This window comes from Balaenoptera physalus (assembly GCF_965194825.1).
Source record: "Balaenoptera physalus genome assembly, chromosome: 7".
NCBI classification, from domain to species: Eukaryota; Metazoa; Chordata; class Mammalia; order Artiodactyla; family Balaenopteridae; genus Balaenoptera; species Balaenoptera physalus.
The window spans coordinates 23,430,582-23,457,973 of NC_138886.1; the positions used below are offsets into that span (position 1 = coordinate 23,430,582).

At 45.0% G+C, this 27,392-nt stretch overlaps 1 protein-coding gene and 1 long non-coding RNA gene across 7 annotated transcripts in view; both read right to left on the minus strand.

Annotated features, from left to right (window-relative positions):
* Nucleotides 1-27,118, minus strand: LOC309664197. The gene is made up of 2 exons (XR_014265670.1): nucleotides 15,238-27,118; nucleotides 1-15,025 (listed from the first exon to the last, which is right to left on the minus strand). It is a non-coding gene; the product is annotated as an uncharacterized lncRNA (long non-coding RNA).
* PALM2AKAP2 (PALM2 and AKAP2 fusion) overlaps nucleotides 1-27,392 on the minus strand; it is a 503,536-nt gene that overhangs the window by 144,982 nt on the left and 331,162 nt on the right. The gene's annotated exons all lie outside the window — the stretch shown is intronic.

A 27,392-nucleotide genomic window follows, 5' to 3' on the forward strand; every position in this document is an offset into this window, starting at 1 on the left:
TTCTTTCTTTTTTTTTTTTTTAAAGCATTTGCCCCCAGAGGAGCTAGGGAGCTGAGCTTTGTAAATGTATTTATTTATTTATTTATGGCTGTGTCGGGTCTTCGTCTCTGTGCGAGGGCTTTCTCTAGTTGCGGCGAGCGGGGGCCACTCTTCATCGCGGTGCGCGGGCCTCTCACTGTCGCGGCCTCTCTTGTTGCGGAGCACAGGCTCCAGACGCGCAGGCTCAGTAGTTGTGGCTCACGGGCCCAGTTGCTCCGCGGCATGTGGGATCCTCCCAGACCAGGGCGCGAACCCGTGTCCCCTGCATTGGCAGGCAGACTCTCGACCACTGCGCCACCGGGGAAGCCGTGTGCTTCTTTCTTATCAGGACAGAAGGCTCTGTCATCTGATGAGTGCTCCTGAGCCTCCACATGGCCATTTCCTGGTCACCTTCCTCACCACTTCACAAGGTCATGCTGCTTGGGCAGCTGGAATGGACCATCTTAAGACGAGCTGAGCCACAAACAGGTTGGGGAGAAAAGATCCCAGATGATGCCCTACATAGCCTGGCTAAAGGTAAGAACAGAGGACACAGTGGAGGGACCGTGGCTGGGAGTGGACCTTTGGTTTACTGGCACCTTGGTGGAGATTCTCAGGTGCTTCCAACCTTCCTGCCCATCCTGGCTATTCTCTTCTTCATCACATCTCTGCCTCAGCCCTCATCGGTGCATTGACCTAGAAACAGCCACAGAACTACAAGGAAGTCTGGAGCCCAGGCTTTCATGTTTCAGTGAGAAAACCAAGGGCCTGAGATGCAAAAGCATGTGTCAAGGGCCCACAGAAAGTAGCTGCTAAGCTGGGTCTGACAGAGACAAGATTGTCTGATTTCCTAGACGAGGGTTCTTCCTGGCGCCCAAGTTATATCAACCCCATTTTACAGACAAAAGATAGACCCATTGTGAAAATTTCATTGATCACAATGAAAAGAAAGGGGTTAGGGCCTGGGTCCCCCTGCGTCTAAACTCTCTTCCTCATTCAAGTCTTGGAATTGAGACTTGGCCAGATACTTCTCTTCCTTTTAAGCGCCTTTCGCTCCTTTTGGGTTTGAAAAATCTCACTTTGTTCTTGGAGGAGTTCTCAGCATGGTGGTCATTAAAACCTAGCGGAATTTCAGAACAATGATTTGCCTCTAAACACTTGGCTTTGGGAAACCCCACCCAAGGACTAGCTGATGGGACTTGCTTCCTCTGGATGGGAAGCCCCACCCAGGCGCTTGGAGGGGTAGGGCAGGATGTGACCTCACCCCAGCTCACCCCACTCCAGGTGGTGGCTCATCCTTGCCTCTGAGCCCCAGCTTTCTCTTCCCTGGGACAGATGTAAAGACCAGGCCTTGGGGCCTCTAGAAGCAATGGTGGCAGGGGCATTTCTGCCTCTCTTGGCTCCTCTTCCTGAGGAGAGCTCATCGGGGAAAAAGAAAAGTCCATAATTTGGACGAGTTATTGGAAAAAACTCGAAATAATCCATTTCCTCAACCCTGAGGCCGTTGGACCCCCTCCCCCACCTACACTTCCCTGAATAAGGGAAGTTTGTCTGGGTGCCTCTCAGGGCAGATGTTTAGGGAGCTCAAAGATGCACAAAAATAACACCTCAACGTCTTGCCCAGTGTGCCCATGTCCTCTCCACTCCATTGCTCTCCCCACCAACATGGCCATGATAATACCCATCACGACAGCTAAACTGTACTGAGGATGTACGATGGATCAAGGACTAGCTCTTCATGGGTATCATCTCATTCGATCCTCATACAATACAGGTACATGAGGCAGGTACAATATTATCCCCACTTTACAGAGGAGAAAACTGAGGCTTAGAAAACTTCAAACTGAACTAGCAAGTGATGGAACCAAGATTTAATCCAAGCACTCTGACTTCAGAGGCTCTCTGCCTAACCAGTACAATTTACTGCCACCCAAAAGAGCTTACTACCATCCCAAAGATTGTATTTCTTTCGTTTTCAGAGATAGGGGGACAGGAAGCTTGAGGACATATTGAAAAAAACAAGATTTGCTGAGGGGAAGTTTTCTTCCTGGAGGTTCCCATTCAAGATGGTTTCCGAGCTCACAAAGAGCAGATCAAATAAAGGCTTTGTGGGGGGGGTCCCCGGAGAGATACAGAGCCACGGCTGGCACTGAACCCAACCCAGCGCAATTCAGCGAACGCTTACTAGGGCTTTATAGGGCCTCTCTGTGGCAGCAAGGATGGGGCAGTTCTCCTTTCACACAGGAAGAGCTCCAAGGCACAGTCCTGTGGGATCCCACGACAATCTAGCTCTGCAGAGGCCGACCTGCGCAGCAGAACCTTAGAAAGATGGATGAGGATTAAGACTATGAAAGCATATATTATGTAACCTTTGAAATTGGTTTTATTCATTCAGCATGGTCCTCTGGTGATTCATCCAGGTTGCTGTGTGTATCAATACTTTGTTGATTTTTATTGCTGAGTAGTATTCCAGAGTATAGACGTACCACAGTTTGTTCAATCATTCACCCATTAAAGGACATCTGGGTTGTTTCACGTTTTGGTTATTACAAATAAAACTATTATTAAAAAAAAAAAAAAGACTATGAAAGCACCTAGTACCTATGAGCTCCACCTTGGGTTTAGACACCCCACAAAAACCCTGCGACAAACTTTGGGTGCCCTCAGAGGCAAGCATGCAGAGAAGTGGAAACTTATAGCACCCTGGGCTGGAAAACAGTTTGCTGACTTTCTCCCTGTAAGCATGGGGTAGGAAGGAGTAACAACAACAACAACAATAATAATAGCAGCTATCATTTCTTAAGTTCTTGTTATGTGCTCTTCGTTGTGCTATATTTAACATATATTGTCTCAACAACAGTCAAAAACCCCACATGAAGTAGGCCCTATTTTTAATCTTCATTTTCTAGACAGCAAAAACGAAGCTTAGAGAAGTAAGTAATTTGCCCAAGAACACACAAATAAGGAGCAGATTTGGGATGTGGATAAAGCTCACGCTACATTAGGCTGTTGCTAATCACTTCTGCTCGCTAAGGTACCCACAATTAGAAGGCAAGAAGGAACACCCCTCTTGAGATTGAGACAATAGGTATACACACGTACCTGCCCGCTACAGGCATACACTTTTATGTACACACATGTACACTTCCACACACAGACACCTGTGTGCATGCTTGTGTGCGCACCTGCAGACCCACATAGGTACAAGTGCATCACCCATGCACACACCCATCATGGGTGTATCTGGGTGTGAAGCTGTAACAGCTTTTCAGCTACCATCTGCTGTACGCTCGGGAGTCTTGGACCTCCCTTTAAGAAGAAAAGAGCCTTTCTCGGTCACAGCATCTGAGAGTAGATGGGAAACTGGGTGTTTCACCTCCTGCTCGATTCTCCAAGGTGCATTTTAAGCATCCTTCTGTATATGAAGGGGGAGGCAGATTCCAAATGCACGAAAATGAGAGCAAAAAAGGATCACGGTTGTGTGGAAAATGAGTTTTAGAAGACCCTGGAGGCCCAAGCCAATTTTGAAAATGGTTTGTTTTGGCCTGCCCGAGCCAGTCCTCAGAAATTAAAGCCTTTTTAGGCAACCATGCTCCTTGCAGCAAACTCAAGGGTCCCTACTCAGAGGTTAGAGAACTAACAGCTTAAAGCCTGGTTTACTCTCAAGTGAATCTGCAGATATTACCGTTCGGGGGCTCCCCCTCCAAGTCCAGTAAAGGATTCTGTTATAGTCTGCACAGCATCCCAATTATTAGATTTGCCGGATTTTACCAGGCTGGAAAGATATTTGATATTTAGCCCCTAAACGTGTGACATAAAATTAAATAATTAAATAACACAACATTGTAAATCAACTATACTTCAATAAAATTAAAAAATAAATAAATAAAACTGGCAAGAGAGTGAAAAAAATTAAATAAAAATCCAAGCCACCATCTTGGATCCAGTTCCCATGCAAGGGAGATGCATTGACCTATTAATGATTAAAACAGCAGGTAGTGACATGGACATATTTAGGGTCGTTGGGCTCTTTGGAGGGTCAATCACCCAGCTGGCATGCTGTGACTTTCCCTCTCTTGGCTGTGAAAAGGGTGCCATGGACTGAAGGCACAGTGGACAGCGTGGCCCTTGGAGACATGAAGAGGCTGGGCTCTGCCACGCTTTCCCACCTGACGCCCCCTCTCCAGCCTCACTGCCACTGCACCAGGTCAGGCTTCCAGAGGTCTCCCAACTCAGATCTGTCTTCCGTATCATCACCACTATTATTTTTCAGAAATGTAACTGTGGTTCCATCCCTCCCAACCTTGACCTCCTTCCTTGCATTTCCACTCTGTGCCAGGCACTGGTGCTTGGGCTGGGGAGACCCAGATGGGAAGACCCAGTCCAGGCCCTCAGGAAGCTGGTGGTCTGGGAGGAGGTCTTCTCTGGGCAATGTGATTTCCAGCATCACTCTGTTCCCTCACTGTATGGGGCCTCCTCTGGCTGTGCGGCCAGGATGTTGTGTTTCCGCCCTGAGTTCTAGGCGCCCTGCCAGTGCCTCCTCTCTTTCCCTGGGGGCGGGGGTGGGGAGCTGTGGTGGTGTCAGGTGATCCCTGGGAGCTCACTCAGCCATTCAGAAAACCCACCTGAATCACGTAGAAGTATACAGGGGAGAATATTTTTAGAAAAGCCTCTGGAAAGTTCAGAGAAGTTCTTAGGGTCAACATCAGTCCAGAAGTTACAAATGGCGGCCCTTCTAGCTTGTAGGCATGCTTTGTCGAGTCTGCAAGGCTCTGTTGTTGCTTTAAATGATTTAGTTGCCAAGAGTTAAAATTCATGAGAATTTACATGAACATCCAAACAAATATCTAGTTTCTCTTGAAAAAAATGAGTAGATTTGGCAAAACTAGGCCCAGTAGCCACCACGCTACGTGGTAGCAACTGTCAAAATCTATGTATTGATAACTACCTTTATACATGAGATTTACCTGCTCTGAGGCCTCAGTCTCCACCACTCTCTACTGTTTTATTTGTGGGTTGACATCACTCACTAATGTTACCTGTCTGGCCCTTAATGGCATCTGAGTTTGCCATCCAATCTGGTTTAATTCCCACAGTGTCCCTCATGAGGAGGCTGAGAAAAGTTGGGAACTAATCCCATTTCAAATTCTTTTTTTTTTAAATTGATGTCTAGTTGATTTACAATGTTGTGTTAGTTTCAGGTATACAGCAAAGTGATTCAGTTACGCTCGGGAGTGCACGCACACACACACACACACACAGAGTTATTCTTTTTCAGATTATTTTCCGTTACAGGTTATTACAAGATTTTGAATATAGTTCCCTGTGCTACACAGTGGGTCCTTCAGATTTTTTTCGAAGAAGATTTTTTCGAAGTAGATTGAATTTAAACCATCAGTTGAAAAAACTGACTTGGCCAAAGCTGGTCAGTAACTTATTACTGAACTGTCAGGAGAACCACATGACCATGGCAAGTTATTGCAACGACTCTAAGCCTTAGTTCTCTTTACCTCACAGGGTTTTTTTTTCTTTTGTTATATTTTTTGTTGTTGTTGTTTTTTGGCTGCACAGCATGTGGGATCTTAGTTCCCCGACCAGGGATCAAACCCATGCTCCTTGCGTTGGAAGTGCGGAGTCCTAACCACTGGACCACCAGGGAATCCCCGAAACCTCATAGGGTTTTGCTGTGGATTAAATGAGCGAATACATGGAACTCCTCAGCTCAGTGCCAGGAAGAGAGCAAGCACGCAATATATGTTAGTTATTACTGTCATCGTTTTTATTCTGTGATGCCATAATGGCTTCCCTTTTAAATAAATGGTTTCTAGGAATATACAGCAGTGCAGATTGTGGCTAAGAAAAGTGTTGCCAGGAGACATAGCAGATACCCAGATCTAAATCAAGGCTTCCAAAGTCTTTATATGGCTGGGGTCATAATTATCACTCCTGCTGGCTTGCTCAGTTAACTTTATTTTTTCTACAAATACCAGTGATGATTTGGTCCCTTCCTTGCTCCCCAGATTATCATAGCTCTTAACTAGAAATTACTTTACCTACGTGGGAATTTCTGTAGAAATGGGAATTTAGCAGATCTGTGGGCCTGCAGGTGGGGAGTCGGCTAGTCTGGTGTTATGGGCTGAACTGTGTTCCCCCAAATTCACTATTTTGAAGCCCTAAACCCTAGTTCCTTAGAATGTGATTGTATTTGGAGTTAGGGTCTTTAAAGAGATTAAGTGAAAATGAGGCTGTCTGAGTGGGCCCTAATCCAATCTGACTGGCGTTCTTCTAAGAAGAGGGTATTTGGACACACAGAGAGGCACCATGGGCGCACACAGAGAAGACAGTCCCTGCAAGCCAAGCAGAGAGGTCTCAGAAGAAACCCAACCTGCTGACACCTTGATCTTGGACTTCTAGCTTCCAGAACTGTGAGAGAATACATTTCTGCTGTTTAGGCAGCCCTGGCAAATGAATCCACTTGGGTAACAGAGGGTCAGGGCACGAACCAGGAGAGCCCCTGATTCGCAGCTGATGGGTGTGGAGCAGTGGGCAACTCCCAGAACCGGGTCCACGGCAGGGCTTGGGATCAGTGAGGAGGAGCAAGACGTGTGATGAAGGATGGGGAAGCAGGAGGCGGTCAGGATGGATTCCAGAGACAGGGCCAAAGCCCTTGGCTAGGACGTCAGATGCTCTTAGCAGGCTGTTTGTGCATGTGTGTGTGTGAGGGGGGTGGGTTGTTTAAAGAGTTTGAGTCTGAACTGCCACAGGGCTGAATGTGCTAAAGGCAGAAGGAAGAGCTCTCAATTAATTTTTATATTGTTTTTTTTATAAGCCTGTGTTGTTTGCAATTCAAGAGTGCTTGTGTGGTTGGAAACAAACAAGCCTGATGTTTCTCAAGTTTAAAAACCCATTTGGGAGTTTGGCTTGATCCACTACAGAAGTCTGGAAGCTAAAACACAGATAACTGTTTGACCAGACTTTTGGGAGGCATCCATAACACTGCATCAGAGTATTTATATCCCGAAGTCTCCTTTCACTATCATGGGCAAATTTATCTACTGCTTTCCTGGACACAGATGCAAATTTTTAAAGTATCCACAACTCAAAATGACACAGGCTCACTCTGGTGATTTGATATACGGTGGGGACAAAATTATTAGTGTGAGTTCCTCCCTTCTCCCCTCCCCTCCGCTGCTACAAGGAATCCAGTGTTGGCTGGCTCCATTTCTCTTCCTTTCTTGCCCTTAAAGGAGAGATCAGTATTTGCCAGCTCAGTAGCTCAGCACTTATAATTCGGAATTGGGGAAATAAGTAGGAAGAGACAAGCTGGAGAGACATGAGGAAAAGGGAAAGGAAAACCAAAAGACAGATGTTAAGCTGCCTAGATTTTAGATAGGTAGGTAGATAGATAGATTAATAGATAGATGGAGGGATGAACAGATGGATAGGTAGATAGATAGATAGATGAATAGATAGACGGATGGATGGATGGATGGATAGATGGATGGACAGGTAAAATCTAGGCAGCTTAGCATGTCTTTTGGTTTTCCCTTCCCTTTTTTTCCTGCCTCTCCAGCTTGCCTCTTCCTACTTATTTTCCCAATATCTATCTATCTACCTATCTATCATCTTTCAAAAGATACCAGTGGTTTGAGGGAAGGAATGAAGGAATCATAGTGGACATTGTTGTTTTGTCCTCTCCAACACTGATTCCCTCTTATTATGTTAATAGCACCCCAATTTCCCTTTGGGGATGCTATCGTCCTCCATTCCTAGACAGTGTGACTCCGATGGGACTACCTCCATTCCTCAGCTTCCTTCTTCAGGAGGTGAGCAGAGTCCCGATGATGAGTTTAGGATGAGCATGTGACAAATGCAAGGGGACGGGGTTGGCCCAATGAGAGACAGCCCTGGGACTCCCCTTAGAATGCTGGAAAGGAGGACCTTTCCCAATGAGTTTGCTAAACTGCTAAGATTCAGCCTGGGGGTATGGGTGGCCATATATGGAAAAAGCTTTCCAGAAAACGAAGCCAGCAGAGAGGAAAGCAAAGCTGAGAAATGGAGTCCAAGTCAAAAGAATGACTCCTGGACTTTGTGATTTTTGAGAAAATAGAATCTTTTCTTGGAAACTACTTTGAAGTAGGATTCTGTCATGTATGACTCAAAGAGTGCTGACTAAAACAGAGACTCAGAGAGAAGCAGCTGCAGGGGACGGAAGAAGGGATCGCTACTGATGTTCTTCGAGAATTAAAAGTAAAGACTGGAATCCTTTTGAATGATATTTGGAAGCTGGACTGGGTCTCTGTGCATGTGACCTTTCACCAAGACCAGACCAAGGTGGTCCCCAGACTTAGTAGAGCCCTTTACGACAGGACTGGTAGAATTAGGAAATGCCAGGGTTGGAAGAAGATACTAGAAGCCATCTAGTCCTGTTCTCTATTCAGTGCTTAAATCTCCCTAAGCATCTTGAAAAACAAATTGCTCTGATTCTATTTGCACACTTCCAGGGATAAAGAACTTACTCCCACCGAGCTAGCTTGTTATGGGTTGGATTGTGTTCTCTCCAAAATATGTTGAAGTCCTAACCCCCAGCATGTCCCGATATGACCTTATATATGAAATAGGGCCTTTGAAGACATAACCAAGTTAGGTTGAGTCATTGGGCTGGGCCCTAATCCAATGTGACTGATGTCCTTACAAGAAAAGAGACGTGGGCTTACCTGGTGGCGCGGTGGTTAAGAACCCGCCTGCCAATGCAGGGGGCATGGGTTTGAGCCCTGGCCCGGGTTGATCCCACGTGCCGCAGAGCAACTAAGCCCGTGTGCCACAACTACTGAGCCTGTGCTCTAGAGCCCGCGAGCCACAACTACTGAGCCTGCGTGCCACAACTACTGAAGCCCTTGTGCCTAGAGCCTGTGCTCTGCAACAAGAGAGGCCACCGCAATGAGAAGCCCGTTCACTGCAACGAAAAGTAGCCTCCGCTCGCTGCAACTAGAGAAAAGCCCGCGCATAGCAACGAAGACCCAACACAGCCAAAATAAATAAATTAATTAATTAAATAAATTTTTAAAAAAAGAAAGAAAGAAAAGAGACAGAGACACAGAGAAGAAGGCCACGTGAAGATGGAGACAGAGACTAGAGTGATGCAGCCACAAACTGAGGAATGCCTGGGGCCACCAGAAGCTGGGAGAGGCCGGGAAGGATCTACCCCTAAAGACATCAGGGAGAGCAGAGCCTTGACAACACCTTGATTTTGGACTTCTAGCCTCCAGCACCATGAGAGAATACATTTCAACCCAGGAAAAAAACAGGGTTGTTTTAAGCCACCCAGTTTGTGGTATTTTGTTATAGCAGCCTTAGGAAACGAATACACAGCTCATTCCATTTTTAGCAAGTTTCGTGTCAGAATGTACTTCTTGATATCGAGCTAAAATTTAACTGTATGCAACTACTGGCCACAGTTCAGCCTCCTGGAGTCAAACACGTGTCTATTTTTTCCTCTACGAAACCAGGTATTCCAGGCTGCGATTAGGTCCCAACTGAGACGTCTCTTCATTTATGTTTCTAGGCCATTCACATCCTGGTGCCTCTCAGAGCCGGGTATGGGTGAACCTTCCAGTCATTTGCTGTTTTTCAGTGGTCACCACCTATGTGATTCAAGCCATCCTCAGTGTCGTCTTCGAGACGTGAGCTCAAAAGGCTTTGCGTTGGACTACAATCCCCTACTGGGGAAGCAGCTGCTACTTCTGAGAATCCTACAACGTGACACCTTTCCATCCATAATTTTAAATAAATATGGTGATGGTTAGCACTATAATGAAAAGCTGTTGGAGGAGAAAGCAAAATCATGAAACATAGAGAGAAGGTTATCAAAAGGCAGCATTTAAAATATATCCTGGCTTACAAAAAAAAAAGAATGAAATAATGCCATCTGCAGCAACATGGATGCACCTAGAGATTATCATACTAAGTGAAGTCAGTCAGACAGAGAAAGAGGAGTATCATATGATATCACGGAATATAAAAAAACGATACAAATAAACTTATTTACAAAACAGAAATAGACTCACAGACACAGAGAACAAATTTATGGTTACCGAAGGAAAAAGGGCGGGGAGGGGAGAGAAGAATAAATTAGGAGTTTCGGACTAACATATATACACTACTATGTATAAAATAGGTAAACAACAAGAACCTACTCTATAGCACAGGGAACTCTACTCAATATCTTGTAATAACCGATAATGGAAAAGAATATGAAAAAGAATAGCTATATACATGTATAACTGAATCACTTTGCTGTACACTTGAAACTAATACATTATAAATTAACTATACTTCAATTTAACACAATTTTTTTTTTAAATGCTGGCATTTTTCTCAGCCAGGGATGCAGGGATGTTTCCCTCGGAGGCCGGTACTCCCCCCTCCCCCACTGCAGTTAGAACGGTAGAGAAGGAGGAACTGCCCTCAGGTAGCCCGTACCCCTGGGTCTTAATCTAGAGGAAGTTCCCACTAGACAAGATAAAGGCCTACATTCATGGAAAACAGGTTACTCAGCCCTGAGAAGAAATTTGGAAAATAGAAAGCCTCTCAACATCATCTTATTTTTTTCTCCAAGAGTAAAAATATGACCGCAGAATTACAGGATTCTAGGCACCTGTTGATCACACATGAACAAAAAGGCAAGGTGTTCTGACAACTGGGCCAGTTTCTGGCAATGTCACTGACTCTATGTCTCTGACATAGTTCTGGCAATGTCCCACAGCCAAATGACGTGTAGCCTTGCTGACGCCTCTTGGGGTAAAGGGAAGCTGCCTTTGTCCTAATTCACCAGCTTTCTTTACTTTTGCTTTGATGGAGGGTTAAATTTGGAGGGTCATTTTAAAGGTAGCTCTTGCAGCTTGGACGACTAGAGATCTGAAGAGCTGGTTCTGGACTTTCCCCGTGGCCCATCTTTAGATCGGGGCCACTGCGGGGTCGCTTATGAAAAGTGCTTTAACAACACCACATAGAAAGAAGTCTGTGCACCGGGCCATCCACTGGTGGCCACACACAGAGGGGCAACCCGCTGCATCTGTGAATGAACTTCTTTCAGCCAAACCATAAGGAAACGAGGTCAGCAGCAGGGAGCACGAGGAGTTTGTTTCTCCCTGAATTCTTATACCATCCTGGTATAAGAAGAATTCAGGAAGTAACCAAATTTCCCCCCTTCGGTGCATGTGTAGGGAAACAATTCTTTTTTTTTTTTTTAAAGTTAGCTTCCCATTGTTTTTTTTTAAATAGTAATCTTTTATTTATTTATCTTTATATTTATTTTTGGCTGTGTTGGGTCTTCATTTCTGTGCAAGGGCTTTCTCTAGTTGCGGCAAGCGGGGGCCACCCTTCATCACGGTGTGCGGGCCTCTTCACTATCGCGGCCTCTCTTGTTGCGGAGCACAGGCTCCAGACGCGCAGGCTCAGTCGTTGTGGCTCACGGGCCTAGTTGCTCCGTGGCATGTGGGATCTTCCCAGACCAGGGCTCGAACCCGTGTCCCCTGCACTGGCAGGCAGACTCTCAACCACTGCGCCACCAGGGAAGCCCAGGGAAACAATTCTTAACGGAAGTGGCAGTTCAGCATTTAGATTAGGATGCGGATCTTTGGAGACAGATTAAAATATGATCTATGCACCCACATGGCCAGGGGTGAAGGAGGCAGCCAGCTCTGGCAACTTACAACTTAGATTGAACAAGAAAGGATGGACCGAGTCTAGCTAGGAGAAGCTTGCAGGGTTTCTCTGGGCCAACGTCCATACAGCAGCTGAGATTGGGGCAGGATAGAGCTCTCTGTCTCCTCATCTGTCATCTCTGATAGGAGTAAGCACCCCTGAGAAGCGTCTCTTACTTGAATAATGTATTGAAAATAACCTATTTCGAGTGGTAAATAGAGAAAAAGCTGTTGTTGTTTTGGTTAGGGTCTTCTGCTCTGAAGGATGTGAGTATTCAAGGCAAATGCAACTGCGGGCGCAGAATTACAAAGAGAGTAATGACATGAAACAAGACTTACTTGCCAGCTGGCCCACAAGGGAGAGGGACTTCTGAGTAGCACTGAGTGCAACTAGAGAGGAAAAGTGAGAAACTGACTGCAGCAACCCTCTGGGGTTGGAGAATATTTATGACAAGCTGCAGTAGATGGTCCCTGCTGCTTGCCTTTCCATCACTGTGGGCCAGGATGACAGGATGGCACGACTTGAGGTTTGGATAAAGGGAGAGTCCGCTAAGAGAGAGCCACCTGGCACTTTGCAAAGAGGTGTCCTTTTCGCTCCAGACTCATCTATCCTTCAATCCCAAAGTACCTAGCTTTGGCAATGAAACGCCCCCCAAACGCACTTCTTCATCCTTTTCTTTTTCCTATTTTTTCTTCTTCCTTTTTTTAAACTTTAACACCTTATAAGGAAGACTTCAGCAATATAGGGTTGCTTAGTAGATATGGTCTCTGACTCAAAAATCATATAGGGATCATGAGTGGTGGCAAATGCCCTTGAGCAATTACTATATAAAATGATTGGTACCATTTTTTTTTTATATTCCATATATATGTGTTAGCATACGGTATTTGTTTTTCTCTTTCTGACTTACTTCACTCTGTATGACAGACTCTAGGTCCATCCACCTCCCTACAAATAACTCAATTTCGCTCCTTTTTATGGCTTAGTAATATTCCATTGTATATATGTGCCACATCTTCTTTATCCATTCATCTGGCTGATTCACTTTGGAGTACAACAGAAACTAACACAGTATTGTGAAGCAATTATACTCCAATAAATATCTATTTTTAAAAAAAGGAAAAGAAAAAGAACGTCTAGAAATAAAAATACATAAAAAGAAAAAAAAATTGATTGGGTTGGGGTTTTCAAATTCAATAGACATGAAACACTGAAGAAAATGAAAACAGACCAACTCAACCTAGAGACTGCATATCCCTTGGTTATCATTCAAGAAACAGACATTAAAACTATATTTATTATATAACTACCTTTCAGATTTATGATAATAAGTGAAAGTGATAGAAACTTAGCTTTATCCAGGAATGAGCACACTTAGACTTTGCAGGTTGCTGCTGTAAAGTGGTATTCTAATCTAAAATACGCATAAGGGAAGTGTAACAGAAACTATCCTTCCCCTGTAGAACAGAGCACATCCGGTCTGGGTAAGCTGCTGTCCTCCACGTGGCCCTGTGTTTCACTAAATCAATCATAGACATCCTATGCTCCTTGCCAGTGACTGGTGTAGGAAAGGCACTTGCCAAAAAAATATGGAATGAACAATGAAACAGAAGCCTGATAGGGATCTTTGGGAACTATTTCCTTGCTCTTTAAAAGAGACACAGTTGAAAGAAACTTCCCTCTCTTCTTGCATTGAACACTGTCAGATGTATGAGGGCCGGTGATGCCTAGACTGTGGCAGCCATTTTGTGACCATGAGAACAGCAGGTAGATGACAGAGATGACCCCCTCAGGATGGAAGAACAGAAACATGGAAGTAAGCTGAGCCCTTGAGGATGTCATCGTGCTGTGAAATTAAATCACTCCAGGCAGCCCCACCACAGGAGTTCTTATTGTGGGCAATTATATTGTTTCCCTATTATTTAAGCCAACTGAGATAAAATTTTCTGTTACTTGCAGCAAAAGCACTCCAGGAAGCTATTAGATTGTTTGTATTCTTTGACATAATAATTCATTTTGGACAAGATATATCAAAGTTCTGACCAAAAGATTAAATATTTTTTATCCTAAGCTAGAAAATGCAGTGACACGTGTACATGAAAAATCACATTATGAAAAAGAAAAGCAGATATAAAAGGATACATGCACAATCCTAACAACATAAATATGCACATGGCTTCTACCAAAGATCAGAAGAAAATCCAACTTCATAGTGATAGCTTATCAGTAAATGTTCACTAGATTCTGTTTCTATAAATTATTACTCCAGTTGAAATCTTTATTTTAAAGTCTGTGAGAAAGGAGACTGCATCAGATCCCAAATAGGAACTTTTGCACAAAATAAATGGCAAAGAAAGGTCTATTAAGGAGGAGTGGCATGTGTTTTAGGAAATGTTTCTAGAACAAGTCATTCCATGTCAGTGATTTGGAGCTTTCTCCCTTGATGTAATTACCCATTAAAATAACCCAAATGTACGAAAGATCTTTTCAAAAAATGTCAAACACACAGACTTCAAAGAAGAGAAAGAGGAGGATTATAAAGCAGTGAGGAAAGAAGACTAAGGAAAAACAGTGTGGGAGACGGTCACCATCTCTTACACAATGAATTTCTGAAAATATGTCATAAGCACAGCCTGAGGTATGCTTTAATTGGCACAAACACAAGGGAAATAGAAAATCTAAGTCGGAGAGGTTGTCGCAGTGAGAAAACTGTCTGCATCTGCCTGAACAACAGAGAAAACGTTGGGTAGGGAAAAACCGGACATAAAGGAAACCTATCAAATTCATATCAGATGGAAAGGCTATTGGAATATTTTTGTAGTGGGCAGTTATAGAGCTTTATTTTTGGAATTCCTCTCTTAGGAACCACCACTGAAACTGAGTTCAGTTATTCATAGTACTGACAACTAAATTAAGACAGATCAGAAAATCAAGGCCAAGCAAATTACTGTCATATTGGGAAGTTCGCCATGAACTGCAGAAATATAATTCAAGAAAACACAAGTACATTTCATCGAATGCACTTCCCTCCCCCCTCCAGCCCCCCACAAGCTTTCACACAGCTTCCTGTCATTCAGTCTCTCAAACACTGACTCAAGGAACACATTATATCAAGGCCTTATTAAACATTAGCTTTCTTTTTATTTTGAACTGTACCTTAAGATTATTTGTTTTCAGAGCTGGGTTTTGGTGCGGGGATCAGATTTCTTTTGAATTTGATGAGGTATTACCAGTTGAAGCCAGTTTAATGGGTAAAAGAAATGTCAGGTTGTGCAGTTAGAATAATAATAATAAAAAAAAACTCAGAGGGACTTCTCTGGTGGTCCAGTGGTTAAGAATCCACCTTCCAAAGCAGGGAACATGGGTTCAATCCCTGGTCGGGGAACTAAGATCCCACATGCCGCAGGGCAACTAAGCCCAGGTGCTGCAACTAGAGAGCTCATGCGCTCTGGAGCCCGCGTGCCGCAACTAAGACTCAACGCAGCCAAAAATAAATAAATAAATAAATAAAACTCAGAGAGTTTAAAAGACAATTAAGCATATTTTACATAGAGGAGAAAAAGCATACATACATTTCACCTCATTATAGATAGCAAATGTTTAGTGTAGGAATAGTCTACCGTTGTGCCTTGTTTTCTAAAAAGTTAATATACTAAATATCAAAGTTGCAAAGCATGCATTTTTTTAATTCTAAAAGGAGCCATCTGGCATTGTCTTTAAAAGGTCAGTTTTCTATGGAAATAGACCTTTGATTTGCCATAATTACATATATAAGGAGATTTTCAGGAATATATTTGTGACTTAAAGACCCAATTAAGAGACCGACATACTTCACTATACTAATTTCTTTTAGTCACCCCAAATAGTATGATTAAAAATAGAGGATTAGGGCTTCCCTGGTGGCGCAGTGGTTGAGAATCTGCCTGCTAATGCAGGGGACACGGGTTCGAGCCCTGGTCCGGGAAGATCTCACATGCTGCGGAGCAACTAGGCCCGTGAGCCACAACTACTGAGTCTGCGCGTCTGGAGCCTGTGCTCCGCAACAAGAGAGGCCGCGATAGTGAGAGGCCCGCGCACTGCGATGAAGAGTGGCCTCCGCTTGCCGCAACTAGAGAAAGCCCTCACAGAAACGAAGACCCAACACAGCCAAAAATAAACAAATAAATAAATTAATTAATAATAAAAAAATAGAGGATTAAGGATCTCAGAGTGAACAGAGAATTTAGCTCCAAAAAATGGTTAAGACTGACAAGAAGGATGAAGTCATATAAATACTAGATGCATTTTAGTATCCCATCAGAACTATTTCTTCTTAAATGATTCTTCACCTTGACACTGAAAAAAGATATAAATTAGGGTGATTAATGCAATAAATTCATATCTCAATACTCGTTTTCTGAATAAACAATTTCCTAGATGCCACCAGCCACTCTCACTCACAGTTTTAAACTGAAATATCTTGTGGAAGATACATCCAGAGAGCCTGGCCTCAGACCAAACCGTGAGTCTCCCAGTAACAAGGGTGTTTCCTGGTCTCTGACCGTCATACCACAGGGTTCTGATTGGTCCCTAGATGCATTGTAAGGCACAGGTGAGACCCGTAAGAAGATCAGAGCTCACAGCATGCGCTCAGCAAAATGGGCAGAGTTGGAAGTTGAAATAAAGGCATCCATACAATGGAATATTATGCAGGTGTGTGTGTGTGTGTGTGTGTGTAAATTCACATGTACTGACATGGAAAACTCTCCAGAATATGTTAAGTGAAAGAAAAAAAGGTGCAAAATACTGTATGTAGTATCATAGTTTTGGTGTAAAAAAAAGGGAAGGGAGTGGAAATATAGTTTTGAATTTTATTATATCTGCATATAGGAACACATTGATAAAAACCTACTAGAAGTGGCTCCTTTTTGGGGGTGACAGAGGAAGGAATAGGAAACATGCATTCAAAATAAGACATCCCAAGGGGTACCTTTGTATAATATTTTGATTTTGAATCACGTGAATTTTTCAGGTAGTAAAAAACAATTCATTCGATAAGAAATAAACTCAGCAACACTCTTCCCATATTGCAGTCTGGGGTGATAAATCGTTAAAATATTCTAAGCCTGATTTTCCTAGTTTGTAAGCTATTTCAAATGCTGTTTCATACATGGGTTACTTTGAGGGCCACTGAATTAGATTCAAGAATGTTCTCAGAATCAAAATGGCTGTTCCCTACTCACGCTGGCGCTGGCCTTGGGCATTTTAACAGCCACTTGCTTACGTGCCTGCTCTAACAGAATTGACTCTTAATAGATAATCAATTAAGGCAAAAGGACCTCACTGAAGCACAGCAAGACAGCTGTGAATATCTGCCACTGAGTGTAAAAAACAAATCCAGGCAGCCATGGAAGAACCTTCTAAGCTGCATTTACATCATTTGGATCTTGTATTTTGCCATCTTACTTTACATTTTGCGATGTTGGTTTCCATTTCTGAAAGTCACCCGAAATTTTTTGTGGAATTCGGGCATTAAGAAAATAAGAACAGACAGATGGAGCAAAGAGGAAGGGAGAGAAGGAAGGAGGGAGAAAAAGATGAGAAAACACGAATAGCAAGAAGAGTGAAAGAGGGGAGAGATGGCACAGAAAAAGAAGGGTCAGTAGAGGAGAATCGAGAGGGAAAGGGCTTCTATTTTGTATTATGTATTAACAAAAGCCAATTCATTCACCAGGTGTTCAGAACCATGAACATATTTTGTCAAAGGAACAAATTTAGGTTTCCAGGCTAGCCCACAAAAGCCTGTTGAACTTGAACGTGGCTAGCCTCAGAGCAGGGGTTTCGTAGAAGAGTGCCTACTCTCATCCACAGGAGAGATACTGTTTTCTCGTGCATTCCTGCGGGCTTGAAGCGTTGTAGGGATACTTTTGAAGTAGACAAGCCCATTTCTAGTTCTGTGCCTTTCTTCCATATCTTGCCTCCCCTTCCCTAGAATGAATGGGGTCTGGTTTCATTAGGCTTGAAAACCCTCATGGAGCCGATAGCCGACTGCTTCTTCCTTGTATAAAACCAAACCAAACCAAACCAAACCAAAACGGAACAAAACCAAACCAAAATCCCCTCCTCCATTCACCTTCCTTGTCTCAGTTAGATGTTAGGGAGAAGTTTGCTAAGTTACATTCGTGTATTAATGATTAATTAACCTGTTCAGAAGCATTTCTCCGATTGGAACATCTTTATGAAAGCTTTGTGGCTGGTGGGGCCAGGCAGGCAGTTCAGCCAGGCCTCGGCTGGTCCCATCTCCCCAGACCAGCTCCTGCCATTCAAGGCTGCTCTCCATCTGCCACTCCTCTGCCCTCGCCACCCTTCAAGCTCATCCCAGCAGCTTAGAGGCAAGTTCAGTTGTGGTTAATAACATCCATTTGCAACCTTCCACGACATCCTGCACTCACCAGTAAACAGTCAATAAATACTTGCTATTTGACTGGGTTCCAGGCACTTTTACTGCTTTACATTCAAAGTGGCTTTGAAAAGTAAGCAAAGATTAAATTCGTGAGAGTTTGGAAGTGAAGGCAGAACACCTGAGTTAGGATTGTGTTCTGGCCATTTACTGTGAGACCCTGCACAAGTCTACCTTCAGTTTCCTCGTTTGCAAATAAATAAAGATTTACTAAGTACCTACTCCATGCCTGGCACCCTTCTATGTACTTTATGTATACTGAAGTCTTCACTCTTTATAAAAAAGCTATGGGGTGGGATACGATGCTTATATTCCTTCTAGCTTCAGATCTAGGTTCTTAAAGACTATAACGCCCTGCCTGTCAAGTAAATGAAATAATGCTTGGGAAAGTGCCTTATACATTATAGAAATGGGTATAGATGCTACTGAAATGGCAGAGATGAAAGTAACGGACATGGGAGTCAGAAGCAGGTGCGACGGGGACATGAGCATGCGTGGTGAGGCCTTTCCACACTTTTAGGAGCAACCCAAGGATACCTGTTTCTCATCTCTGTCTTTCAAAGAGCAGCCTGCTCCCAGGGGAGGCCTTTGGTTGTCCAGACCTGTCTGAGACCCGGTGGGAGAGTTGAATTCAGGTGAGGAATGTATTCGGCGCACAGATCTAAACCATATTCCCTAATGAGCTTCACTAGGAAAAGCTCACTGTGCCTTATCTTTCAATCAATTCTGAATTTAAAGGGGACTTATGTCCTTAATTATCATTCCCCAAATGCAGCAGTATCACGGAAAACTGGCAAAATAAATGTTGTTCCTCTTGTACCCCTTTCCTTTACATGAAGAGTTGAGCTGGTTTGCCCATTATTTCCATTTGTGGGGATAGTTCACGTACTGCACCCTTGTTGTGTCCAAGCACATGCTGGGCATTGAGGAAACATAACAAAAGCAGTGACCAAAAGGAAGCTCCTGGGAAGACAGACACAGAGAATGGTAATGCCAGTGTGGAAAGCACAAAGATGGCACTAGACAACTTGAAACCTGGTTTGCTATATTTCTGCAAAAGTTGGCCGCGGGAGGGCTTCCCTGGTGGCGCAGTGGTTAAGAATCCGCCTGCCAGTGCAGGAGACACAGGTTCAAGCCCTGGTCCGGGAAGATCCCAGAGGCCGCGGAGCAACTAAGCCTGTGCGCCACAACTACTGAGCCTGTGCTCTACAGCCCGTGAGCCACAACTACTGAGCCTGTGTTCTAGAGCCTGCGAGCCACAACTACTGAAGCCTGCGCGCCTGGTGCCCGTGCTCCGCAACAAGAGAAGCCACCGCAAGGAGAAGCCCGCGCACCGCAATGAAGAGTGGCCCCCGCTCGCCGCAACTAGAGAAAGCCCGTGAGCAGCAAAGAAGACCCAACGCAGCCAAAAAAAAGAAAAGTTGTCTGGGGGAGCACTAGTGGCATTCCTATTGCAAGACAAGAAATGGGTGATGTGTATCCCCACACTGACACACAGAGCTCCTGAAGCCACAATGCCCCGCAGATTCTTCCATTGCCCTCATGGCCAGACTCTTAAAATAGGAGACCTGGGGCAGACAGGCACGTGCAGAAGATAGAAAGGGAAACAAGGAACACGATGACACCTGCCTCCTGTCCTCAGTTTCACCATCCACCAGCTCACCACCCAGAGAAACGGAGTCAAGTGTGTTCACAGCGACACAGTCAAATGGCTTGGGAGGATTTGCAGTGATTGCATTCTTTCTTTAAAAAGCTCTGGAAGCCACAGCTTTGGATAGCAAGGAGTCCCAGGGAGAATGCCAAGGAAGTCAAAGGGAAGGACGTGAAGGGATGGAAAAAGAATCTCTGCTCCAGGATCCAGAGTGAGCAAACAGAAGGCCACAGGGTGGATTAATCGTTTTCCATGAGATTCCCCTGCATGGAGGCTGAAAGACTTGGACCACAAAAGCCTGAGGTACTGGAGGAAGAACGTCCTCACACGGCATCGTAAGGAGGCTGGGGACAGCCACTAGCCAAGATACTGAGCTTTACAAACAGCTTTTCTTTCTTTCTTTTATTTTTTCTTTCCTTTCGGCCGTGCCCCATCGGCTTGTGGGATCTTAGTTCCCCAACCAGGGATTGAACCTGGGCCACGGCAGTGAAAATGTCAAGTCCTAACCACTGGACCACCAGGGAACTCCCCACAAACAGCTTTTCGAGTGACTGGCTGAGGGGGGATAAGGTTGAATGCCACCTTAAGTCATTCCAGTAAGTTCATTGTGTGCAGGCATGTTATTCAACACACGGTGGATGCTCAAAATTGGCTGGTGGCTGAAGAAATAAGCCCAGCCAGATGATCCCAGGTTTTCTCAATGCATTTGTGATGACCTCTGCAATGCCTCCTGCTGTGACCCACAGAACTTCCCGCCCAGCTTCGCCGACTTCCACGGCATGTCTGGGCCTGCTTTCTAGACTGTGAACTCTGGGAAGGCTGGGGCTTTCCTTATTTTCCTCTCTCAATCTGCTACAGCCGCCAACTCAGTGCCTGATATTGAGAAGGCGTGCACCCTTCCATCCACCCACTCACTTACCTGCGGGGTTTTATTTTTTTCCCAGTATCTCCTCCACTGATTTCTGGGAAATGCTTCTTCACTCATTCCAACATTATGGTTTGAGGGGGAATCTAACATCCTCTAAAACACCTGTCCCACCTCATCCCAGATGGGACATGGGTAGACATCCAAAATGGTCCAGGGATGGACAACTGTCCAAGCAGGGCCACTGAGTGCCCTTCCCAGAAGCCAGGAACTACGTCTCCTTGTCCTCGTTGTGAGGTGGGACTGAAAACAGAGGGCTGGAGAGTGAATGGCAGCCAGCTATGTGAAGAGAGCCTGCCTGAAAGGACGCTGCTGACACTCAGAAAGAAGCAGAGGCAGGGAATGCAGAGCAGAGGCCAGTGGCATTGGGAGCCCTCGAATGGGCACGCCTGCAGCCCAGCTGCACCCTCCCCCTTCCTGTGACCAGGCTCTGTGAGTGTGTAAGTGCCCAATTTTCCCAGACCATCTGTTCAGATTGGGTTTTGCCACTTGCCACCCCAAGACTCCTGACTAACACAGGGAAGGAATTACTATTTGGTATAATTAGGCCCCTGTGGAGCCTCAAGAACCACCCGTAAGCACGTGATCGTGTGCTCCTCCCCCTCACGCTGATGGTTGGAATCTGCATCAGTCCAAGAAACACATCAGACTTGCAACAGAGGTGGAGGGACACAGGGCTGCCTAATTCTGCAGAAGCACCAGCATGTGGGTAGAGGATTAAAGTTCATAGGAACAGAAAGCAATACTAAGAGCCTGGATAATTAAGAAGCTCGATGCAAGTACAAAAGAAAAGAAAGGTAAATGGAATAAAAAAAAAAGAGAGAGGTTGAAAGCTCATCAGTGGGTTGATTCTGATCTATGTACCAAGAAGGAAGAAACATTTTCTCCCAACTACCTAAGTGTTTGTGTTTCCCAGGGCAGCCTAGGACAGCAGCGCTATTTTACTGTTGCTGAAAGTCAATGTAGTGCAGCGGTTCTCAACGTCTGGTTCCAGGACCAGAGAAGCAGCATCACCAGGAACTTGTTAGAAATGCAGATGATCAGTTCAGCCTCGGACCTGGCAAATTAGATCACCTGGGGGTGAAGCCCAGCCATTTGTTTTAACGAGCTCTCCACGTGACTCTGATGCGCGATGAAGTTTGAGGAACACGGGCCAGTGTTTTGGCTAAGTGTGCAGCTCTGGTGCCAGGTTCTTAGGTTTTACAGGGCCCTGGAGCTGTGCATTGCGGTGTTCCCTGGGTTTACGGTCTGGCTCAGCCACTTACTACCCGTGCAGCCTCGGGCAAACTGCTTAACCTCTTTGAGTCTCAGATTCTACATGTGTAAAACAGAAATAAGAGTAGTAGCCACTAAATAGTTGATTTGAGGATTTCATGAGATAATATTCGTAAAGTAGGGCTCCCCTGGTGGTGCAGTGGTTTAGAATCCGCCTGCCAATGCAGGGGACACGGGTTCAAGCCCTGGTCCGGGAAGATCCCACATGCCGTGGAGCAACTAAGCCCGTGCACCACAACTACTGAGCCTGTGCTCTAAAGCCCGCGAGCCACAACTACTGAGCCCATGTGCCACAACTACTGAAGCCTGCGCGCCTAGAGCCCGTGCTCCGCAACAAGGGAAGCCACCGCAATGAGAAGCCTGCACACCGCAACGAAGAGTAGCCCCCCTCGCCGCAACTAGAGAAAGCCCGCACACAGCAACGAAGACCCAATGTAGCCAAAAATAAATAAATAAAATAAATTTATATTAAAAAAAAATTCATAAAGTACTTAGTTCAGTACCTAGCACATAGGATAAGCCATCCATAAATGTTGGTTATTTGTATTATTTTGCTGCTATTCTGATTGCAGGGCAGGGCCTGGGTGCAGGAAAGCCAGAGAGGACCCCTCCAGAGGGTTTGCTCTTCTAAAACACTCATTACCACCTGTATTTATTTTTTCTGTCTAGCAAACTCCTACTTATCCTTCAACACCCTGTTCAAGGTCACCTCCTCTGTGATGGCTTCCCAGAGCTCATACTTCCTTCCTCAGGGCATCCTTCCTCAAAGTCCTCAGGCTGCCTGGAGATGACCCCTGGCTCTTCCTCTTTCTAGCTGTTTGATCTTGGGAAAGCTTCTTTGCCTTTCTAAGCCTCAGTTTACTCATCTGGGGAATGGGATGAATTAATTGTATTTACCTATAGGATTGCCAGAGGGGATTAAATGAGGCAAAATGTGTAAAGGTACAACAGTGCCGGGCATACAGTAAATGCTCAATAACTGTTAGCTGTGTCTCCTGGTGCCTGTCCCTCTGTAGGTACAGGATGGATGAGGGAATGATGAGTGAGTGGATATGGGGCATGGCCAGGTCTAGGGTGAGGTGAGGGAGGGCTTGCCTCAGGTATAAAACTTCAGGGGACACAATACACTCAGTTCCAATAAAAGTTGGAATCGTTCCAATAAAAAAAGGTTTCAATAAAACTTTATTTACAAACACCGGCAGATGGTCCATGGCCATACTTTGCTAATTTTATTTTTTTCAAATATTGCATTAAAATATGATTTGTCTTGAGCACTGAGGCATAGGGCATGGGACACCAGGGTTGACTCTGCTCTTTCTCCCCTGGCGGACCCTGAAAACACAGGCCCTGCTAGAGAACCGCATCCAGCAACCAGCAATGTGGAGCTCTTCCTGCTTCCCCATCAGTCTCAAGGTCAGCAAAGAGGCTGGGGTGCACTTTCTGCTCCCTGCCCGTGGCCTGTGGCTGAGTCAGTCTGCTCAGAATGGGCTCCCTCCTAAACTCCAAGACAGAGTTTTTAAAGCGAGTATAAACTCAAAGCACATTGGCGTCCAGCTGCAGTTTTTAGATCAAATCAGAAGAGTATTTATACATATTCAAACACATATCCACATCCATCCACATCTCTATATAGGTTTGGCTTTGGTATGTTCTAAAATTTTCAAGGATGTACATGTCCATAACAAAGATGAAAACAGAGTCACCCCTTTCCAAAACACAAGTGTTCCCATTTCCGATGCCTTTCTCATCCCGAGGGGGACAGTCCGAGGCCGTGCCAGCTTTTTGTGGGGTGTTTTGCCTCATTAAGAAGCAGCCTGTTTCCTAGCACACATGCCATCTTTGCTAGAGGGGCAAAGGTTTACTACCTGATTGCTTGTGCTGACAGACACAGGCCTAATTCTGGGGTCCATGTTTCCGTACAGCGGCAGCTGTGAGAAGAAAGGGGTTTTTTCTTACAGTGATGGTACACTTTGCAAACCATGGCAGGGGATTTCTTTCCTTCTCCTTTTCATTAACGCGCCTTGAAAATGGAAGCCATTTACGGAAGTGAGAGCTGTGTGCTTTGGTTGCTTGGGCCAGGTAAACCACATGTGTCACTGTGCTGACTCAAAATGAGACCGAATCTGGGTTTCCCTTTCTGTCTCGGGCTGACTTTGAAGTCACCGGGTCTTTGTTCTTTGTGGCAAGCATGGTTCTGAGTGTGTCCATGGCGAGACAAAGCCCCCAGGAGAGGCTGATAGGGTTTGGATCAGACACGATCGCAGCATCCCGCCACACAGCCATTGCCTCGGCAAGGCCTGTTAGCAACACTTTGGGCACACTTCCATCGCTGTCGAGCTCCTGGGCGTGCCCTTCAGGGTTCTGAACCCGAAACTGTCCTTGGCACTCCTCTTGCCAGGCATGGCCTTGACAAGAGCCATGTCCCACAGTGCTCTAGCTCTCAGCTTCCGAACTGTCATCAGAGACGTGCATCCACCCTGGGTTCTCACTGTGCCCTGATCTCTCTCTTGGTTGCTTGGACCACTCGTGGCTTACATCCTTCTTGCTTGCCTCTCTCCTCCACTGGAATCTAGACCCCAGGAGGGCAGAAATAGCCTGTCTTGCACATCACCATGTTTCCAGTATCTGGCACAGTGCCAGGCACATAGCAGGTGCTTAATAAATGTTTATTGAATGACAACATCTTTATGAAAATGAGTCTTCAAGAAGCTTGCCCAGGCCAAGGCTGGTTACACACCACTGGAACCAGCTTCAAGTCAGGCAACCCTGTTCATTGCTGGCTTCATCCTGGGCAAGTTAGTTAGCCATACCAAGCCTTAATTTTCCACTTTGTAAAAATGGGGATAATAATAACTATCTCATAGAGTTATTGTGAGACTAAAATTAGATACACAGACCATATTTTATTTTGACAGACTATTATTATTCCCAATTATTTTCTGCTTTCCCAATAAGAGGATGATATGTCCCCACCTGTTACCAAGAGGCTTGGCAGTACTGCCCTATGGGAGGAATATACTTCCCTACCCTTTTGATGCAAAGCTTGGTCACATGATTTGCCTTGGCCAGTGGAATACAAGCTACACATGCCACATCCAAGCATGAACTTTAAGAGCTATTGATGGTTCTGTTATTTCTTTTTTCTTCTGTCATGAGAATAGCATGTGCTGTATGTATAGAGGCGGCTCCTTCTCCCTGGGTCCTGGCATGAAGATGCAGAGCTGCAGCCACCCCACATCCAATATGAAGCATAAGCAAGAAAGAAACCTCTGTTGGGGTTGTTTGTTACAACAGCATGATCTAGAGAAGAAGCTGACTCATACACAGTGCCTGGCACAAAGCAGGGGGTTAGTAAACCTCCGTGGGATAAACGAACACACTGGGATACCTCTACCAGATCAACTGCTCCAGCACTTTGGGTTTGTTTGGGTGTGACATTCAATCACTAGAATAAATTCAAGGTGGCATTTTGCGGCATAAAAGGAAAGTAGATTTTTTTTTTTTAATGGGATGCAAAGCTGACCCATTCTATTAGGGCACAGCAGTGCCTGCAACCTAGAAACCTCATCCAGAGTCTCCTTCATGGACTATTCATTCTAACTAACAGTAGTTTATATTTATTAAGTCTTTTTGCTGATGTTTATCAAGCCGTTCTTGGAGAGCAGTGTGCCAAGTCTGGTTTTACACCCTGTAAACATGTTACCTTGTTTAATCCTCACCGCTGTGCTGTGAGACACAGGAGTATAGGAAGGGCACGTGGTGCCTGCGGTGATGTAGTGTCTGCGAGCCTCCCCACAACACCTTTTGCCAGAATTTGCAACAATTAGCGTCTCTGTGGCACTCCCTAGACCGGCAGTGGTCACATGTCGCCTCTCAGCTTCCTCTTCACTATGCCCCTAGCAGGGGAGGTACTAACATTACCCACATCATACAGATGAGAAAACTGAGGCTTTGGAAAGTGAAAAACATGCCAAAGGTCATCCAGCCACGCAGCAACGGAGCTCGGAAAGCAGACGCACCTGCCTTCCGAGTACTAAGCCCTAGGCCGGGCCATGTCCTCTGTTCACCCGCAAACCACGGTCCCTTCTCCTAAGCTGGCACAGTCCTTCAGATGGGGGCCACTGTTGCTCCTACACCGTCAGCTTGTTCAAAAACTACCCAGAACTAAGAAGGAAAGAGAAACGTGGTGTTGGGACACTTGGCGTGGGTTTTGTTCCCTCTTCTGATCTACACCTACATTTGGCTGAAATGAAGCCTGCTGACCTCATGCTTGCAGGTGGGAACACACCAACGACTTCAACCCTGTGAAGATTTATTTATATGCCAGGCCATCCATTAAGCACTGATGCTATTCGGAGGTGCTCCAGACGTGGCCCTTTGTACTTAGAAAAGGAACAGGTGTGCAAACAATTTGCCAGCTCACAAGGCTTTCTGAAGAAGGAGTACAGCAGAGAGAATGATTAGATGCAGAGGAGAGATGAACTCTGGCTGAATATCAGGGGCGGCTTCAAGGAGTAGGGCGCGTGGAAGCCTGGCTTGGTAGAATAAGTGATCTTTCAACAGGCAAGCTGAGAAGGGCCTCTGGGAGGACCACCACGCTCAGGGTAGCACTGCTGGGGCAGGAAAGCACGTAGTGGATCCTTTGCCTAGAAACGCAGGTTGGAACTAGATTTGGAGTCTAAATCCCAGGCCAAGAAGATCTGATTTTACACTCTTTAAAAATGTATCTTGAGTCTAGTCTTAAACACCTTGCCTAGGAAGGGCTCACAATTCAAGTGTTTCTTGAATGTGTGGGGCTTTCAAGACAAAAGCCTCGAATGGCCTGAGGCTTGAAAACGCTATGGGCGCAAATCAGCACAGAGGACAAACAGACGTCCCCTTTCTGTAACGAAGAGTTAAGGATGGATACGCGTGACTGTCGGAAGCTCAGCATGGGTTAGAAGATTGATTCATTCACTGGACAGATACTTATTGAGCACCTACTGTGTGTGTGCCAGGCATGGTTCTAGGCATTTGGGAAATGGCAGAGAATAAAAATCCCTGCCCCCCTGAAGTTTTCATTTAAAGGGAACTTAAAAAAAAATTGTTTTTGAAGTATAGTTGATTTACAATGAAAAAAAAAATTATTTTTGAAGTATAGTTGATTTACAATGATTTACAATGTTGTGTCAGTTTCAGGTATGTAGCAAAATGATTCAGTTATATATATACAGGTAGGTATATATATATTCTTTTTCAGATTCTTTTCCATTATAGGTTATTACAAGATATTGAATACACTTCCCTGTGGTATACAGTAGGTCCTTGTTTATGGAGGGAACTTTTTAATAAGAGCAGGCATTACTATTTGCCAGGCATGACTCTGTGTAATCACCCAC